The sequence below is a fragment of the Aethalodelphis obliquidens genome, unplaced genomic scaffold, assembly GCF_003676395.1.
Source record: "Aethalodelphis obliquidens isolate GAN/ISIS:26980383/991018 unplaced genomic scaffold, ASM367639v1 scaffold103, whole genome shotgun sequence".
Classification (NCBI taxonomy): domain Eukaryota; kingdom Metazoa; phylum Chordata; class Mammalia; order Artiodactyla; family Delphinidae; genus Aethalodelphis; species Aethalodelphis obliquidens.
The window spans coordinates 1589302-1609951 of NW_020838047.1; the positions used below are offsets into that span (position 1 = coordinate 1589302).

At 45.8% G+C, this 20650-nt stretch overlaps 1 protein-coding gene across 1 annotated transcript in view; it reads right to left on the bottom strand.

Moving 5' to 3' along the window:
• Window positions 1–20650, bottom strand: part of PALLD (palladin, cytoskeletal associated protein) — a 385196-nt gene that overhangs the window by 332232 nt on the left and 32314 nt on the right. The window lies entirely within an intron of this gene.

Consider the following 20650-nt stretch of genomic DNA (forward strand, 5'->3'; position numbering starts at 1 on the left):
TCCAGAGAAGTACCATGTTCACTTATGTAATAGGATGTTAGGCTCCTGCTTCAACTGAAGCACAAGTGTGGTAGACGTCAGGTCCCCATGCCTGTGTGACACAAATCCACATAATCTGGGTGTTCAAAGAAAATAGGTAAGAGCCATTTCCAGACTCTCGGGCCCTCCCAGTGGCAAAGACTATCAACAGTGGTCAGAGTTTGGAGAGAGGAAAGACGGTTGAGGGGTTGACCTGGCAGAACCATCGCCAGGTGTGTCGCCCTTGGTGGGGGGGAAAGGGCCACCTCTAGAGCTTGGAAACATGCTGCTCACACACGGGACACACAGAGGGTCGGTGCCAGACCTGTGCTGCAAAGCTGATGCCATAGCTCAGCACTCACACGGAGAAACACGACCTCGAGAGCTGGGAGTGATGTGGTCTGGAATGGCCTCGGGCCTCCCAGAACACTCTCAGACGAAGGACCTCCATAGGGCAACGCACAGTGAGCATGTAGCCATGGAAACAGGAGCGCAGGGCCCGAGGGGCAGCGCTGCCTCCGGGATGGTGACCCAGTAACGCCTGTCCAGCTGCCCTCACATCCCCAAGGGAGGCGCCTGCCGGACGAAGCAGGTCTGCAAACTGCAGGCCAAGTGGCTCGTTTCTTGTAGACCTTTTGCCATGGTCACAGGAGAGGATGCAGCACCCATCCTTCAGGGGCACGAGAGCATCAGGGCAGTGCCCTGTGCTTTGACACTATTCCTCACGCCTTCTCTCCAGCACTGATTTTCGTTCTCTCCTATTTCCTCAGTCCTTGTTGAACAACTTTGACTTAGGATGTGATGACGTGAGACTGCTGTTAATAATGCTGTTCTTCTTAGCTGTGACTTGTAAGCTGTGACTTACAGGACTTACAGGACTTACAGGACTCAGACTTACAGGACTGTGACTTACAGGACTTACAGGACTCAGACTTACAGGACACAGGCTTGAGTGTGGGATGGATATTTCTGGCTTTTTCAGGTCGGGCTACCGAAGAGATTCACGTGCACACACCAACAGCATCCTGCTGTGCTCTGCTCATCCGGGTACTCTGCTTCCAGAAGGCCCATTTTTTTAATTTTTTATTTATTATTATTTTTTTTTTTGCGGTATGCGGGCCTCTCACTGCTGTGGCCTCCCTCGTTGCGGAGCACAGGCTCCGGACGCGCAGGCTCAGCGGCCATGGCTCACGGGCCCAGCCGCTCTGTGGTATGTGGGATCCTCCCGGACCGGGGCACGAACCCGCGTCCCCTGCATTGGCAGGCGGACTCTCAACCACTGCGCCACCAGGGAAGCCCCAGAAGGCCCATTTTTAAGAAATGGAAAATGCATGTGGACAGAAGAGGAAAATGCTTTACCTTCTTAGAAGTTCCCCTTTTTAAGAGGCACTCGTCATATGAGCACAAAGTACGTGCTGGGAACTGTGTTAAAAGGCTGTAAGCGCTTTCTCTCTAATCTATAGGACTTGGGGACTTGCCTAGTGGTGCAGTGGTTAAGAATCCACCTGCCAATGCAAGGGACACGGGTTCAAGCCCCGGTCTGGGAAGATCCCACATGCCGCGGAGCAACTAAGCTCATGCGCCACAACTACCGAGCCTGGGCTCTAGAGCCTGTGAGCCACAACTACTGAGCCTGCGCCTTAGGGCCCACATGCCACAATTACTGAAGCACACGCGCTTTGAGCCCGTGCTCCGCAACAAGAGAAGCCACCGCAATGAGAAGCCTGTGCACTGCAACGACGAGTAGTCCCCACTTGCCACAACTAGAGAAAGCCCGTGCACAGCAGCGAAGACCCAACACAGCCAAAAATTTTAAAAAATAATAAAATTTTAAAAATTACAGGACTGACCTTCACGTTGTTCTATCCACATTTCACAAAAGAGAAAATGAAGTTTGAGACGGTTAAATAACGTCTTGAGTCACACCCCGTTTTCATGTGGGATTGATCCTGTCTTTTCGAGTGGATCCCTACCTCTTAACGACTATGCTGGACAAAGCTAAGCTTTGGAATAAATGATTACTAAGGCGTCAAGACAGGTCACGGTAATGAATACAAGAGGGATGCAGTCAACGGCCTTGGAATGAACTGCATCTATTTCCAAATCCGTTACACTTTGCAGCTCTGCTCAGAAAAGGAGCAGCGGGCCGGCCCCCTCGGGTGGTGATTGACCTCACGCTGGCTTCTCTGTGGAACAGAGAGCAGAGGAAGGGGATAATGGATCTGCTTATATCAAGTCCCTCCTGCTATTACGCAGATCCAGACGTCTAAGCCATGTGGGCGGAGCCTAGCGTCGGATCTGGAACTAACCCAGGGAGAAGCAAGTCATCCCAGCAGGAGGCTCAGCGCTCGGGTCTGAATAAGGGGGCTCCAGCCCTGAGAGCATCCACCCACAGGCAGGTCCCGGCTTCTACCCCCTTAGCTGGGAAGGGCCGCAAGCCTGTGGGGCTTCTTCCTGGGACTCAACCTTCAGGAGCGGTTTTGGGTCCATTCTCTACGCTCTCTTCCTATATGACATATATCCATATATCTATCCAGTGATATATACTCACTCAGCAACCCCTGCAGGTGTTCAGAACTTATTAGCAAGTTCAATTCACTGGAAAAAAAAAACGGGGGCAATCCTCAATCACGGTGGCCTTCCATTTCACACACTTATCTTTCACATCTCATTAGAAGACTAGACGCCAGTGAAATAAACTAAATACCTTTATTATTTACATTTTCTGCCTGATGATAAATGTACCTCATTGCATATAATTTAAAAATTCTGAAACATATACAGAAAAATCATGCTACCCAGAGGCAGAAACTGTTTTCATTTTGATGTATTTTCCTCGACTTGGTGTCACTTATATTTTACTTGACGGAAATCATACGGCACGAATAGGTGATGCCGGTGATAGGTTTGTCCTTTAAATATTGGGTTGGCCAAAAAGTTCGTTCGGGTTTATGTACCTCCTATGAAAACCCCGAACGAACTTTTTGGCCAATGCAATATCAGTGAGCTCTTGAGATAACCTGAAAGTTGATGATTTATTTTGAGAAGCTCAAGGATTAAATTCAGGTACTTTCTGAAACCAGGATAATTATTAGAAAAAACATAAGAGCAAAATATGAAAAAATTTCTTTATGTATGGAATATTGAGGACTGTCAGATTGCTTCATAATACAAATCTTTAAAATAATTAATTAAGGGCTTAGTCTTAAAGAGCTCACTCTATTTATACTCTTCTCACCCCATACACGTAGAAAAAGTTTTGCAGCAGAATTGTAATCACAGATCATCAAGGCTGCTTTACGGTTTGGTAATTAATAATGGTTATTTTTACTTTAAAAAATTCTGAAGATACAGGTGTCACGCGTTGCTATAAGGCTGAATGTCTGTGTGATAGTGCAACAGGGGACCCAGGGTCTCTGAGGGTTCTGCTGAGGGTTTATAACTCCACAACGTCTCCATGCTGAGCTGGGGACAGTGCCTTTGCTGCATGCTGGTGGATTTCCGTGCTGACTGTAGAAAGCGAAAACTGAGTCAGCTCTCCTAACCACTCGGGCTACCAGAAGCAACCCTCTCTTGGTAAAGAGGAGAAACTCACACAAATAAAAGCAAGGAACGCGGCATGACCCAATAACCATTTTTCGAGTATCAGATATTTCGTAAAGGACCGTGGCCAGATGGTTCCCTTCCCCTAAAACGGAGCCCGTTGGCCTCATCTGTGAGCAGAAGGGTTTCTTACATTGAACGGGGACCCTGAGATGGTGCACGTGTGTCAGGCCCTGTGCTGTGGTTGCCGGAACTCACAGGCAGACACGTTCAATGGACAGTTTTAAAAATCACTGCGGGGGCTTCCCTGGTGGCGCAGTGGTTGAGAGTCCGCCTGCCGATGCAGGGGACACGCGTTCGTGCCCCGGTCCGAGAAGATCCCACATGCCACAGAGCGGCTGGCCCCGTGAGCCATGGCTGCTGAGCCTGCGCGTCCGGAGCCTGTGCTCCACAGGGGAGGGGCCACAACAGTGAGAGGCCCGCGTACCGCAAAAAAAAAAAAAAAAAAAAAAATCACTGCGGTCATAGATACCAGAAGGAGCAATACATGCAACAGAGAGTCCTCCCAGAATTTAGGGCTGCCTGGTTTAGCAAGTAAAGGTACAGGATGCCCCGCACTTCCCACAATGCCTTTCCCCTGAGTGGTAGTTGGTGGGGAGGAGGGGGCATTCCAGGCAGAGGGAAATGCGCATTCCGGCCCCGCCCTGCCTCCCCCTCTCCCCCGCGCCCTCCCCCCACCTCCCGGGAAGCAGCTTTGGGCACTTAGGGATCTAAGTTAGATATAAGAAAACAAAAACCCAAAACAAAGGCAGGCCAGGTGGAAACAGCTGAGTAAATTACCTAGTGATTTTTTTTTAATTTTTATTGGAGTATAGTTGATTTACAATGTTGTGTTAGTTTCTGCTGTACAGCAAAGTCTATCAGTTATACATAAACATATCTCCACTCTTTTTTAGATTGTTTTCCCATATAGGCCATTACAGAGTATTGAGTAGAGTCTCCTGTGCTGTAGAGTAGGTCCTCATTAGTTATCTATTTTATATACAGTAGTGTGTATCTGTCAGTCCCAATCTCCCAGTTTATCCCTCCCCCACTTTCCTGCCTGGTAACCATAAGACTGTTTTCTATATCTGTGACTCTATTTCTGTTTTATAAATGAGTTTGTTCGTATCATTTTTTAAGATTCCACATTTAAGAAGTGTAGATGGAGATTTATCGCACAGACTTAGTCTGATGGACCCCAGTCCTTTTTCCTGACAGCTACAGTGAGGGCTCTGCTGCAGGCAGACATAGTCCTCGTTCTTTAGTGCCAACCTAAGCACTGAAATATTCCCCCCAAGTAATCTGCTTTCCTTACTCCACTGATCACAGACATGTTCTTTATCAGTCTATCTGAACATCTGCATATTCTTTTTTTTTAAATTAATTTATATATGTATTTATTTTTGGCTGCATTGGGTCTTTGTTGCTGCGCACGGGCTTTCTCTAGTTGCAGCGAATGGGGGCTACTCTTCGTTGTGGTGCACGGGCTTCTCATTGCAGTGGCTTCTCTTGTTGCAGAGCACGGGCTCTAGGCACGTGGGCTTCAGTAGTTGTGGCACGCAGGCTCAGTAGTTGTGCCTCACGGGCTTCAGTAGTTGTGGCGCGCGGGCTTAGTTGCTCCGCGGCATGTGGGATCTTCCCGGACCAGGGCTTGAACCCATGTCCCCGTGCACTGGCAGGCGGATTCTTAGCCACTGTGCCACCAGGGAAGTGCCCTGAACATTTGCATTTTCAACATCTTCAATGGTTGCATCACTGGCATTAATGACTTCTATAAGGGATTACCTTCTGCTGGAGTTGGTAACTCTACTGGCTTTAACTTTATCTGTCTCTACCTCTTGTGGGTTTTCCCAGGAACCTAGCAGGCTTTCTCTTTCCAGACTGACCTGCCTTCCTCACAGCCACTCAAGTCCCTTCACGGCTGTGCTTCCTCCTTTGATCATATTTGGGAGCAGGAAAGGGTAGTCTCTCAGTTACACTGGTCTCAATTCCAAACTCCTCACTTACAGGCTGGGTAATCGTGGGTGACTACCTATACCTCTGAGACTTAGTTTTCACATCTTTAAAATGGCATTATGCTAAGTGAAATAATTCAGACAGAGAAAGGCAAATTCTGTATGGTATCACTCAAATGTGGAATCTAAAAAATACAACAAACTAGTGCATATAACAAAAAAGAAGCAGACTCACAGATACAGAGGACAAGCTAGTGGTTACCAGTGGAGAGAGGGAAGGGGGGAGAGGCAAGACAGTGATAGGAGAGTAGGAGGTACAAACTATTAGGTATAAAATAAGCTACAAGGACATACTGTACAACACGAGAGACACAGCCAACATTTTACAATAACTATAAATGGAGTATAATCTTTAAAAATTGTGAATCAATATATCATACACCTGTAACCTATAATATTACTGGACATCAACTACACTGCAATAAAAATTAATTAATTAATTAAATGGGCCAATGATACCAGAGATTTAGCTCCTAAGGTTGTTGTGCTGCTTTAATAAATTCCACACAATTTGCAAGGTTTTACCATGAGGCCTAACACCTATTAAATACATAATGAGTGTTAGCTTTTAAAATTTCCCTTAATATTTCCACAGCTTTCTTACTATGGTGTGTTGTGATTTGTACCAGGTGGGATAACGTTCACCATTGAGTTTCCAAACAGGAAAACTGAGCGGATGAACTGGCTTGATTTCTGCTGGCGAGTAAGTACTCAGAGCTCCTGCACCACATGGGTGGGGTGAGATAGCTCTTGGGTTCCAGGGATTCGTAATCTCCCAGTATTAAACTTCTTTAAACATATAATCTCACACTTGTCCACATTTAAATCTGTCTCCCTCTTTTTTGCTAACGTGAAAAACCAAACCGACCAAACTTCCCATCTCTTCCCACCACAAAAAAGAAACTCAGGGCAGCTTAATGTTATTTGCACATTGGAAATGTCACTGCCCACTTCCTCTCCGAAGCATTACTGCAGCATTAAAGTCCTCTGTTGCCGGCACTGGTCATGAGGGAACACTACTGCTTAATCTCCTTCATTTAACGTATATCTGTCCTTGGTTTCCTACCTCCAAACCAGTTCACTATCTGTGGAAAGGCTGCTTTAAGCCCACGGTTCATACTGACTGTTTTTCAGCAAGTTACAAAATGTGGCCAACAGCTTCCCAATCCAATTAAAAGACAAGAAAACCAAGCAGTGCAAAGCAAAGTACTACCCTTGTTATTCGGAGCTGCAGTCCAGGCTTTTGAAGGTCTTAATAAATTTATCTCCAGTTTTGTACACCTCCTCCCTCAAAGAGTAGATAACCAGTTATTCAATCACAGTTACTCTTTCTCAAATTTTCCTACTGGATTTCTCTTAATAACTAATGTACAAAGTACTCAAGAATTCTACTTGTACACAAAAAATTGTGACTCCTGATTTATAGTTTGAGGTATAGTCATGGAACCTTCTTATGAATGAGGCCACATTGCCAGTTAAAAAAAGGTAGTTATGGGCTTCCCTGGTGGCGCAGTGGTTGAGAGGCCGCCTGCCGATGCAGGAGACACGGGTTCGTGCCCCGGTCTAGGAAGATCCCACACGCCGCGGAGCGGCTGGGCCCGTGAGCCATGGCCACTGAGCCTGCGCGTCTGGAGCCTGTGCTCCGCAACGGGAGAGGCCACAGCAGTGAGAGGCCGGCGTACCGCAAAAAAAAAAAAAAGGTAGTTAACAACTCCCTAATTTTAGCCTTGAGTTTCTTTAAATTACTGACATGACAGGCAAAATCTGAGCAAACAATTCACAAAAGAGAAAAATCAGAAGATGGATAAACATTTTAAAATGTAGTTAATATTCAAAGAATGCAAATAAAAATAGATTTACTTTTTATCCATTAAATTAACAGAGACTGAAAGAAAGTAGATTCTTCAATTCAGGCAAGAAAACAATGATTCAATTTTCTCCTGAATTGGCTGGTATAAGGATACATTTGAATAACCTTTTGGAAAACAGTGTTTGCAATAAGTTTATGAGAGGTACAAAAAATTTATACTATAGAACAAAGTCACAAATTATAGAGCAGAGATAACTCTAAACTTTTGTCACTGAATTTATGAAATGTAAAACTTCTTGAAGCATCTGAGGACTTTGTAGTGGCTACACACCAGCGTTGGCAAATTCTCCAGCAACTCAAAATGTGCACTTCAGCCCTAGAAACAAGATACTTGGTTAGAGACCCCTTTTTTTTTTGGCCCACAAAGTAATGGTGGCATGGAAGTGAAACATTACAGGTCAATGAAAGAACATGAATTTGGGAGAGAATATCAAACTGAAAAGCAAAGCTAAATTAATAATTGAAGAATTCATGACACGGACCCCTAAGCAGGCACAACTGAATACTGACCTTCTCCTGTAAGAGAGGATAATCTGCAGAGCACAGATTCGATTTTGAGAGCCCAGAATGATTAGCAAACCCACAGACGAGTGAACCGACTAGTGGGTGATGAGTCCAATCTCAGAAGTCCAAGCAAGTGTCTGGCGCAGAGACCCTTAGATGCTCATAAACGTCTCCACCTTGAAGTCCACGTTGGTTTTAGGGACTTACTGTGTTTTATCGATTTGCCAAAGAAGTCAATTTTGCTTCAATTCCACATTTGGCTTTCCCTGTGTCTTGAAAAGTTTTCATTCTATTTTATCCCCAAGGAGCTAGAATAACTTAAGATATTTGAGGCTGAGGAAGCTCAGGTGACTTGGGTGTGGGAATTCTCTCCGGTGGGTGGTATGATTGGAGTACTTAGCTCTTTTTTGTTTGTTTTCTATTTTGATGAAGATTTTGTGGTTTGACGTTGACTCAGACACAGGAGAGTCATCCCTCTTAGGTGAGGATTGTTCCTGAGGACCCCCTCTTTCCCTTTTATGATCGTGCCCTTTTCCCAAGCCCTCTCAAATCCCAGCCCCACATCTATCCTGGGCATTTAACGGGATGTCTGGGTACCAGGGAAACGCACCGTGCTTTGAGAGAAAATTGGGGACTTTAATCCCCAATGTTTTGTATTCTCTCTGGCTAATGCATAAGTTATTTAATTACTCTGATTTATTTTCTCTCTTTATGAGATGCTTACACAAGAAAGTCGGGAGGAAAAAGGGTATGAAAGTCTTTTGTAAATAGTATAATTCTACACACACGGATTACTATCAGCATCATAGCCACCTTCTTCATTTTGGGGATAGAATTTCTTTGTCTTTTGACAAATGTTACTATAAAATAATATAGTTTAAAACCTCTTGGTTTCCTAAGGGTTAGAGAGTTGGTTTTTAAGTTCCAACTCTCATTTTTCTCCCTTGAACACATGGCCACAAATGTCTAATGGGTACCTTCTCTAAAACTGAATAACCATTTGATGGACATCTTTGGTTTTGCATCTCTCACCAGAATATTGAAATAAATTGTGGGATATATTTTCCCTAGAAATAGGATACCTCCCTTTTATTTTTTTAATAGTTGGGTGAAGTCTTAATAAGAGGGAGGGATTGGACCAGGTTAAAAATGTCAAGATCCTGTAGTACTAGACGTTGGAAGATTCCATGGGAATAAAGGATAAATGAGGTAAATTAATCAAGTAGTTGATTTTAACAGTATGTTGTTTACCTAATTGACATTATCATTTCGAACAAGCATTTAGATACATAAACTGTTAGCTCAAATCTGTGTTTTGAGACTGTAAAAACACTTATATGGAGACATCTGATTAAAAAAAATGGTTTGCGCACCAACCAGAATGCACATCTGTCTTCCATTGACTGACTGCCCTGTGCTTTGGGCTTAGATGCTGTAACACTGACTTTTTTAAAAAGAGGTGTGATATTGCAGTCACTTAACAATTATTACAGGAAAATCTTCGTAAAAGAAAATAAATTCACTCTAAAAGTAGAGTACGTGGCAGTTTAATTAAACAGGGGGTGACATTCACCCGGTTTAAATCATCTGGTGGGTGTTTTTGTTTTCTGAGATAGTTATTTTCTCCTTTAGCTTTAATAGTAACTTTCATTTTATCTACACCTTCTCCAAATTGTATTTAAATAGTTAACTTCAAGAATAGAGATATTTAAAGTAATAATTTCAAAGAACCTTTAAAAGAAGCCAACACGTAGGAGAGTACTTTATAGCGACTTCCCTGTACCTTTAGTATCCAGTATTGTTTCCTAGGGCTCTCCCGCACAGAGCTTTCACCTTAGACTTTTGCCGGGCTTTGTCTCTCCTACAGTGACTCCCAACTGGGCCCACCCAGTTGGATCCCCCGATGATGCTGGGTCCCACCCAGACCATTTCATTCGGAGTCCGTTGGTTGGGGGTCACACAGCAGCCTCTTCTGAGACTCAACTTGGGGACTCTCTTCAGATCAAACGAATCACTAGGAAGAATGTAGTCTTCAAAAATCTTCTCAAATGATCACTTCTTTTCTCTGGATACACCAGAAAACAAAGAAGTATAAAAAATAAGATCTGCTGAGAGCATGAGTTTTTCCGGTTTTTTTTTTTCCCCCCTGCATCAGAAGGAAATGATCCCTTTTCCCATTTTTTATCTGATAAGAGCAGAGAAACATCTCTTTCCCTCTTTGAATCCGAGCAATAATAGTAAATATCAGCTCGTAGGGGTTGAACTCTCCCATCCGCTTTCGTCTTTAAATTTCTCATCAATGGTTGCAGTGAAGACGCGTGTGTCTCATTAGTTTTTGTACGTCGAGCGCCTGGTGCAGTTGGTCTGGGAGCAAGTAGGTGCTCGGGAAGCAATAGCAGGTGCGGGGAAGAGGTTTCTGGGCCCCTGCAAGGGCCTCACTCTCTCTGCGGCCTCATCACAGCGTTCCCTTGTTCTCCCAGAATAGGGGGTGCTAAGCTTGCTAGTAGTACAGACATTTACAATTTACGTAACAATTATTTTAGCTGAAAAAGCCGATTTTGCAAGTGTGTGTGTGTGCGCGTGTGTGTGCGTGTACTTGGTTTTCACAATACTCCCGGGCAAATTTACCAGAGGTTGGTTTCTCCATTTCACAAGTGGGGAAACTGGCGCAGGATGGTGCGGTGAGCGCCCCAGCGCGGGGACACCAGCTCCGGGCCAGTGTGGGTGGACATCCCTGCCTGACAGCCCTGTCCCCTCCCTCCTTCACAACACCTACACCCCCTCGCAGGGTGAGGGCCTGTGGATCAAATCTGCAGCTGGCCCAAGGGATGGTGGAATCAGAACTCTAAAATATCTCAACAGGTTGGAATAATGGACAAGAAAACCCCAAAGATGAAATTTAACGGGGAAAAGATAAGGTCCTAGATTCAGATTATAAAACCAAATTCAGAAGTGCAGATTTGGGAGGGGAAGAGGTGCCCTAGCCTGTTCACGTGAAACAAATCTATGACTGTGAGCTAAGCTCGTGATGAATGGAAATGCTTAGGCGGCTTTCAGAGCATTGATGGGAGTAGAGGTCATTCCAGGAGGAGAGAGGGGTCCCACTGCTTCTCTGCGCTGCAGGTTAGCCGTCAACGTTTCATGCTCTGCTGTAGCCACCATGTTTGAGAGGACAGTGACCAAACTGGTGTTTGTTTGGAGGAGGGGGACCACTGTCACCCACACATCAAATGGCATCTTCAAAACCCGGGTCCTCCTGGACCACCCGCTCCCATCCCAGCACCTCCGGAGAGTTTAATGACCTTAAGAAACATCTGTGAGTTCGCAGGGGCTTAACTTTCTTGGAAACGTCCGGCTCTGAGCTCCTGTTTCTTTCAAGTTGTATCCCGGGGTCCTGCCGGGCTCTTCCTGGTCTCTTCCCCGCAGACCCAGCGAGCTTGGCTTCTTGTTCCGAGCTACCACAGGATCCCACTGGCACGAGGCTCTTTCGTGCTAAGATGTTTTGCTGATAGTTTGGGGCGACAAGGAAGGTTGATGCAGCAGAAGCAATAAACCTTTTAAACTGAAAAGCAGACATCCCTCTTCTTAGAACCGTTTATCCGGCCAGCCTGCCTCTGGGAATTCCTCCCATCTGCAGACTGCTCTCTGTGCTCCCCGCACTTCCTCTCGATTTCCCGCGGGGCCCCATGTGTTTCTCCCATCACCGCCCACGGCGGCCCACCGTGCTCCAGCCCGGCTCCCAGCTCGGCCCCGCCAACCTGTGCACGAACGAGTCTGTTCCCACGCTGGGCGACGCCAAAGCGTCCCCCCAGCCCCGCCCCGCTCGTCACCTAGCAGGAGCCATTCTCTCTAGAATGGACTTGTGCATTGAAGTGTCACTTTATTCCTCTGTTAAACCAGGGAAATGAAGGGTTTGAAAATGGCAGCTTCCTAGCATGTATGTTTAACTCATTTCAAGCAATTAGCTCATTTCAAATTGCTGTGTGAGGGAACATTCCCCCTCCACCATCGTAATCACATATGAATAGAAACTGTTCTTCATTCTGACTGTAGAAAATGCATCTTATGTGAACTCGGTTGTTTTGCCATGACAAATGAATACTGGTTGGGGGGTTTACAACAATACAATCTTTGAGATCAGGAAAGAACAGCGCAAGACCGTACCCATGGGATGGATCTGGGTCAGCTGTAGGAACAGGATTCATAAGAGACTCGGGCTGAAATGGAGGGAAAGGTGAGCGAAAGCTTGTATACGATCGGCTACGTCTGAGCTGGAAGTAGCAGAAGAGAAACAGAGAATCTTGAGTTCAATTAAAAGGAAGTAAAGGAGATAGTCACTTGGGCTGGGGACTCAGGCTTTAGACTCTAGGAAAGGAATCTGAGTTTTGGAAACCAGAGAGGATGAAAATAAAGAAAAAAAGAAAAAAGCTCCTGGCGAAAACAGTCCGAGCAGTGGGGTGTTTCTGGAGAACACCATTTGCTTCCCTTTCACAGGCTGTTTGTCCAAGGCCTGGAGGGGCAGACCTGCGAGACCAGACTTGCATTTGGCCAGATGACACGGGCCTCTGCCGGGCTGGGTGGCAGCCGTTTATAGGCGCATGTCGGGTGTTTGTGCCCGAACAGCTCCAGAGATGTGAAGTCGCTTTTGCCCTCCAGCCCCCGGGGGTGCCTGAGAGGTGCTGATGTGTCTGCTGAGAGCTGCAGTCCGGGGGTCGTCGGCCATGAAGCACATCTGCAGACTCTGGGTTTGTCACCACGGCTTGAAAGGCTGGAGGGCGCCTGTGGGGTGTGTGCGGCCGGTGCCTTTCCCCAGCTCGTCAGGTGGGGAGACACCCTTCAAATAAGGGCTCACGCTCTCGGGATCGGGTTAGTAGGAGCCATGTATGCCTAAAAGTCATGCTTTAGCTGTACGATAGGTCTCTGGATTTCGCTGTTGGAAATGCTCATCTGAACAATGACAGAAAAACAAAAACTAGAGAAAAAAGTAAAAACCCAAACAGCAGACACATTGATGACGCTTAATTCCTGCTGAATTCAGGACCGAACCTCTCCATTTACTGCATCCTAAGCAACGAGTCCGCATACCTGCATAAACGCTGCGGTGTGTTTGTGCCACATTTTTCATTGTTTTCACTGTAAATGTCATTGAAATGAACTGCACTCATTGGGAGGGAGACCGCGCCATGCATCAGCTTTGCGCCCAGGGAATTCAGAGACAACTACAGTCTCCACGGCAAGTCAACAGTTTCTAGGACAAACGTGCAACGGGGGAGGAGGGCGGGGTGGGGAGAGGAGCAGGACCGAATAAAAACTCCAGCTCCTCGCCGCGGATTCCGTATTATTCCGGGTCCAATGCCCTGCATCCTCCTCGGGCGGGAAGCCCCTCCCACCGACAGGAAGCTCCTCCCACAGAGAAAGCTCCTCCCACCCGCGGGAAGCTCAGAGCCCCTGGGGACACAGGCGTATGCGCAGCTCCCGCCGTGCGTCCTGGCGAGGCAGGGGCTATCCCCTTTCAATCTTAATGAGTCTTTAAAGGTAGAGCCGGAAGACGTGAAAAAATACAAACACCTCTGTTCTCTCTGAAACATGCACAACCAAGGGCGGGCTGGAACTCTTTCCAAACCGTTCCTGTGTCTCCAGCCGGAACTCCGGGCCCGCTCACCCTTGGCCGGGCCCCCAACGCCCGTGCGGGGCGGGGACACGGTCAGGCCGCCTCCGCGGGGAGGGCGCAGGGCAAGCTGACCCCTGGAGGGAGCGTTTCCCTCGGAGCCCCGCCCGCGCGCGCACAGCTGGGAGCGGGGCGAGGGGGGCGGCGGAAGGTTCTGAGGACGAGGAAAGCCTGGGGCTCAGGTCCCCGTCCCAAGCCTCGAGGGGCCTAGTGCTGACGCTGCCACCGGAAATGCGCCTTCCCGGCCTCAGCCGGCCATCAGATTCTTGGTTGCAGGCGGGTTGCCTCCGCACAAAGGTTGACAGCCCTGAGTCTGTGCAGCCGTGCCTTAGTCCAGAAGAGGCAGCCGGGGCTCGGGAAGGAGCCCGAGCGCCCGCGTCCCGTCCGCTGACTCCGCAGAGGATGTGAAGGGCCGCTGCCGACCCCGCAGGTTCTCCGATGCCTCCGGACTTAAATTGCGACAGTGAAACAACAGACTTTCGCTCTCCTAGCTGATACATGCTGACAAGTTACTTCTTTCCCTGAGCCTCGGTTTTCCTCATCGGTAAAACGGGACAGCACAGCTATTGTGAGGATTAAATGAAATAAATGATGCCAGTAAAATTCATCCCCCATGTAGTAGGGGCTCGGCATGCTTAAGAAATAAATCCCAAATTACAATTCTGGAAGCGAGCTTTGTTGCACATTATACACTTACCGAGATCTGTGGCAAAGGTCTATTTTTTTACACTCCATAAGATGAGCCTTTTTTGGTGGGGTTGGAGGGAGGGCTACAGCCTCACCACGGGAGCAAGACGTCACCCCATCTGAAACTCGGGAGACGTTGCAGAGACAGAGGAGAGACTTAACATTGTGAAGATTTTTTTCCAAAGGACTGGAATTATTCCAAAAGTATTCCCGGTGTAATTTGAAATTCCATAGGAAACCAAGATTTTGTGTTCACCTTTGTGTGACAACCTCTGTTCTACAGATCAAGAACAAGCTGTAGGGCTTCCCTGGTGGCGCAGCGGTTGAGAGTCCGCCTGCTGATACAGGGGACACGGGTTCGTGCCCCGGTCCGGGAAGATCCCCCATGCCGCGGAGCGGCTGGGCCCGTGAGCCATGGCCGCTGAGCCTGTGCGTCCGGAGCCTGTGCTCCGCAACGGGAGGGGCCACAACAGTGAGAGGCCCACGTACCGCAAACAAAAAAGAACATGCTGTAACAGGACAGTGCCGGTAGGACTGAAACATGGGCCATTTGAAAGACAGGGTCTAGGTCTAAAATTAATTTAATTTCATAATTTTATTTAAATTTTAAATAAATTTGACCTGAACTAGGAATGTCATGACTGTCGCTTTTTCTCATTCTGTTAAATCTTCAGATTCTCTTTGTAGACTCACCTGTTCATTTTAGAGGCGAGGGCTTTAACACATTTGACTATATTCCAGGTAGGAAAGAGGGAGAGGATTGTTAACTGACTCAGAATAATTGGTTCTATGCTTCCAATCAGGAGGCACATTTCATAATTGTGTACGTTATCCACAATCATTCCCATTTTGCTTCAACTCACATATATCTTTATCTTACTTAATACCCTACTTGTTTAAGTAAATACTTCACTAAGTATTTACTTATAATGTCTATATATTAGAACAATTCAAATAAAAAACACAGCTAGCTTTGGTATTGCCACTCTCATGTGTTAAAACATGGAAGGGATCCAAGAATATAAAATATCTTGCAGAAAGTGTCTTGAATGTTTAGTGTCACTTTAAGGGGATTTATGACAATAGAAACGGGTTACGCATGAATGTGACAAAGGCGTAAATTATGTTGAACTGGTTTTAAAGAAAACAAACTTTTCCTTCTGGTGAACTTTCACCCATTTTGAACCTCTGATATATGTGGATAAAATTTTCTCCCCCATTTTCATCTGCCTTTTTAGTCTGAGTCTGAGCCAGGAATTGAAGACGACATCCTGGGATCTTGCGAAAAAAGCTCGTTCCCACAAGATTGCCAGCCAAATTCTGCAGACTCAAGATGTTTAGAGAGTCTGGGTGATCATCACCATTTTTGGCCACCTATCTGAGGTGAACAGTAATGCCAAACCTTGAGGGTCTCAGTATTAGTGTCAGCAGGATTCAATAGGTATTTCTGTTCTTGGCTGGTTGACAGAAGATAATTATATGGTTTCTTAATTGAAATTAATTGGAAATACAACGTGATACGTGTTGGTTTATAAAGCATCTGAGCTAAACAATTTGCTCTGTAAACCAGACAAGCAGAAAACAAATTAACACGTTCTCAGAACTGCTAAGTGACAGTTATGTAGAATAACTGGTCCGGTGTTTGAAAAGATTTTATTGATTGATGGAGTAAAACAGTTGTTGGTTGTCACAGAGATAAAGTCTAGGAAGTGTTTGTCAATGCTAAGCATTTTAAAAGTTAATACAGGGGGGTAACAATGGAAGAGGAAATGGGAGATGGGTGGTTTCACGCCTTAAATGCCAAGAGGACTTGATCTGCATGGGGAATAACTTGCCACAAAGTTTGCTGCAACCTGAGGGGGTAAAAAAGTCTCCATAGCCTGTCATTTCCTTTTCTTTTGTTTTGCTGAAACGGCAGAGGGCATTCAACTGGGCTAAAGGACAGACAGAAATCAAGGGTGTTTTGTGAAAGTTCTGAGAAGCAGAAGAGAGTCGTCGGTTTGGGGAAATTCGAGGATTGAACCTAATATTCAAAAAAAGAGGAGCAGAAACCTTCTACCCTTAAGAAAAGGTTCAGGGCAGCTCTACTTAACTCTCCTTTTTATTAAGACATCTTTATTACTAAAGGTGTTTAGACACCTTTAACTCTTGTAAATTACACACGTTGCTTATGGGATTATTTACGGGATGGTGCAATGGTTATGTTTTTCTGTAGAAAGAACATGAGCCTGGACTGTGGGCTGAGTCCCCGCCTTTGCTCTGTCACCTCCTGTAACTGACTTATATCCTCTGAGACTAGTTTTTGGACACTTGCCTTTCGTATGTTTACTTTCTTTTTAAGAATAACGGCTAAAACAACAAGGTTGTACTGTAGAGCACAGGGAACTATATTCAATATCCTGTGATAAACCATAATGGAAAAGAATATGAAAAAGAATGTGCATATATATATTATATATATATATATACACACACACACACACACACATACCCTCACGTATAACTGAGTCACTTTGCTGTACAGCAGAAATTAACACAACATTGTAATTCAACTATACGTCAATTAAGAACGAGAATAATGGCTAAAGTGTGGAATGATTATTTTGTAGATTTTTGATACAGCTGTCATAAGCGAAGATCATTTATCAGACAGTTGCAGGGCGACTGTAACCCCCTTTGCTTGCCTAGCCTCATGGAGTCTCTCCATTGATACTCGGGTGGGTTAGTTCTCACTGTCCTGCTTCCAGTGCGGAACGCTGTTCCACCCCAAGCACCACAAACATCTTCTCTCCGTTGGGATGACCCACAGCGGGATAACCCTCCCCTTTCCACCCGCTGCTTACAGAGGGTATATGCACTCACGCTCCAACACCACCCCACCCCCGCTACCACCCCGAGAACCACCGGACTACGATATGACGTTTAGTTCTCTGAATCCCAATTACTACAGAAAATGAACAGCAGTGCAGATAGTAGAAGGAGAACCCAATGAGGACTCAAGAAATCGGGACTGAAGTGTTAATACTGAATCTTTTGGGAAAAAAAAATCACTGAATTCCTTGAACCTCAATTTACCCATCTGTTAAATGGTAATAAACTTTCTCTCCTAGTGAAGAAATTCTTATGACAATCAAGAGCTCTTATGTACATTAAAATGCTTTAAAAATATGTATAGAAATCTATATAGGGAAATACTATGACTATTCCTCAGCAGTCTTTATCTTTGGGTAATGAAGTAGATGATAATCAATTAGCAGGAAAATACTTACTATGTTTTAGACACTGTTCTAGGGGCTGTAGAGGATTAAAAGCAGAATAAGGCATGGATCATACGTGTGTATCTTATACTCCAGAGGAAAAGATAAATGTATATGGTCAAAAAGATGACAACACAGAGATAGTAAATGATTAGAACCATGTATGTGATGTTAGCAACACGTACTAGAGAAGTTTAATAGAGAAAACTTGTTTAATGGAAGATGGGAAAACCTAAAAATTGAGAAGGAAACACCTCCCCCGTTAGACTGTTTGAGATGCACGGTTCTCTTTCATCATAATACAAATAGTAAAGTCTCAATCTTCTCTATATAAATTTTTTATAGGTCGTAGATCTTGGGAATATAAATGATTAAAACTGTCGTCTGTGGGAAATACTAGCGGGTGACAACTCATTTTACGAAGACAGAGGACGGCTGTGAGAACTCCTTAGGGCAGCAGCTACGATGTCCTCTGACCCCTGGTGCCCTCTCTCTGGCCCTGGTCCTCTCCTGCTGGCTTCGGTCCCTGTGCCCTGGCACCCGGCCCAGCCCTCCCCTTGGACTGGGCACCCTTGGATGTGGTCTGACCTCAACCGGGAACCCTGGAGACCCACCCCTAAGGGTCTGCCTCTGACTGAAATCTGGTGAATGTGCGAGCTGGAAAGAGATTTCTACCCTTGTCTTTCCTAAGATGCTTAAAGACGCTCAGCCGTGAAGAGATGCCCGTATTCGAACAGCCTGACGAACCTTTTTTTTTTTTTTTTTTTTTTTTTTTTTTGGCGGTCCGCGGGCCTCCCACCGTTGTGGCCTCTCCCGTTGCGGAGCACAGGCTCCGGACGTGCAGGCTCAGCGGCCATGGCTCATGGGCCCAGCCGCTCCGCGGCATGTGGGATCTTCCCGGACTGGGGCACGAACCCGTGTCCCCTGCATCGGCAGGCGGACTCTCAACCACTGCGCCACCAGGGAAGCCCTGATGAACCATTTAATATATTACATAAGATTATTTGACCATTCACATATTTATTCATCTGAAATTTCTCATTGTCAGTGGCCCACACTTGCATTTCTATTCTCCTCTGCCTTCTCATGGGGCAAACCCTTCCCCGCTGTTGAGAAGGCCCGTCTTTAGCCTTGACACCGAGCTCCCTGTATTCGTCCCCCTTTGACCTCTCCTGCCACTGGCCCCTCGGCCTTAAGTGGGGTGGCTTCCCACGAGGCGCACGCACCAGGATTTGTGACCCTGGCCCACCCCTCCCAGGGCCTGGCTGTCTCTCTGTACCCGACACCATCCCCAGCTACCACCTCCCTGTCAGACTAGGCGAGACCTTTCGGGCGAATGTTCTACCTGGAGCTCAGAGTCAAGATAAACATATGATTGCCTTGTCCCTAACGTCCACAGTAAGTCTGCATAATCCTTCACCTAGCCATTCAGACTAGGAATTTTAGGAATCGTCTTTATCGTTTCTGTTTTATTCTTAATTTCAATAACTCACCAAATCATCAAATCTATCTTCAAAATGTTCCCTGAATCTGGCCTCTCCTTTCTGTCACGCCAGCTTTTTTCTCCCAGTTTCTTGCTGCAACTCTTGTGATAACCTTCTAATTGATTTAACAGCCTCGGATCTCTTTCCCCAGCAATTAATTCTATTCACTGCTGCCAGAGGTAACGTTTGCTTTTACAATAATGAATTAAGAAGTAATAAAAGATTATTGTAAAAATTCAAACAACAGCAGAGTATAAAGGAAAAAGTGAGTCTTCTCTTGAGTTCCCTGAGCTCCCAAAGGTCTGACGGGTATTCTTCCAGACATCGTTCTAAAACATATGCACAGAAATACGACTGCCCTCAGGGTTCTGTTGAAAGGTTGGGGGTCAACCTGAGTCTTCCTTTGGGTAACCTATTTTGATTCTTGAGAAGCTTTCAGCACTTTCCCTTCCTCAAGAGCTCTGTAAGTCTTTTAACATTCATTCTGCCCAAGTTCTGTCTGAAGACGCCTGTGTTTCTTCAGCAAAGACTAATCTTCTTCTATTATTTCCCTTGGTATTTTCCTTCCCCTACATCTTCTCTTTCTTCTCCTTAACCTGCTGGACGGACCTTGGCCTCATGACTCTCCCCCGGGTTTCTATCCTTTTGCCCGCATTTATCATCTGTTTTTCTTTGTGATCTACATTCTCAGAACTTTCAAAACTTTTCCTTCCTTATAAGATAATTAGTCTTCTCCTTTGATTATTCACACGACCCACTGAAATTTTTATTTTTGTAATTCTATTTTAAATTTCCCCATGTCTTGTTTTTTTTCTTTCCTCCAGACAACACATTTTTATTTTACCAGTGCTATATCTTCTTATTGTTAACTAGGAAAAAAAAAAAACTCCTTAAAATTTGTTCTTAAGCTACCTTAGCTGCTTCTTGCGATCATCCTATTTGTTCATCTTGATGAGCAGAGAGAAGTAAAGTTCTTTCATGCTATTTATCTTCCTCTAATGCATAACTATTCTTGGTGGTTAGATCATACTGATGAATCAAGGCCTAGGATTGCTGGCACGAGTAATGCGCTGTTTCCCCTGCAGCAGTAAAGACCTTATTTCCCTGTGGGTTCTTTGCAATAAGAGTAGGGCCTATGGACGGGAAGATTCCCCTGGAAGACGCGCTATCCGACCTTCAAAACATCAAGGCAGGAAAGGATTTACCCCAGGGATATAGGGCTTTTCTGTTGCACACGCCCTCAGGAGGGCAGCTGTTTCTGTGGATGTGATGCCCACGCCATGTCTATGCAGACAGCGCTGCATCCGCCCTGTATCTGCCTTGCATCAGCATTAAGTGGAGGGAGGACTTTCCATCAGCGTCTTAAGGTTTCAGTGAGTATTTCTGAAGTGTGGCTGGGCTCTTTGGGTTCATCTCTAACCTTTACATCCTGAGGCTCTTAGGCCACGTTCACTGGAGCTGAGTCAGAAGGTGGGGGAATGTCACCACCCAGAGTCACACCCACATCACTCCTGACTCTGCAGCTTTGCTCCAGGTCAGCAGGTGGTGCTTTGTCATTGCTC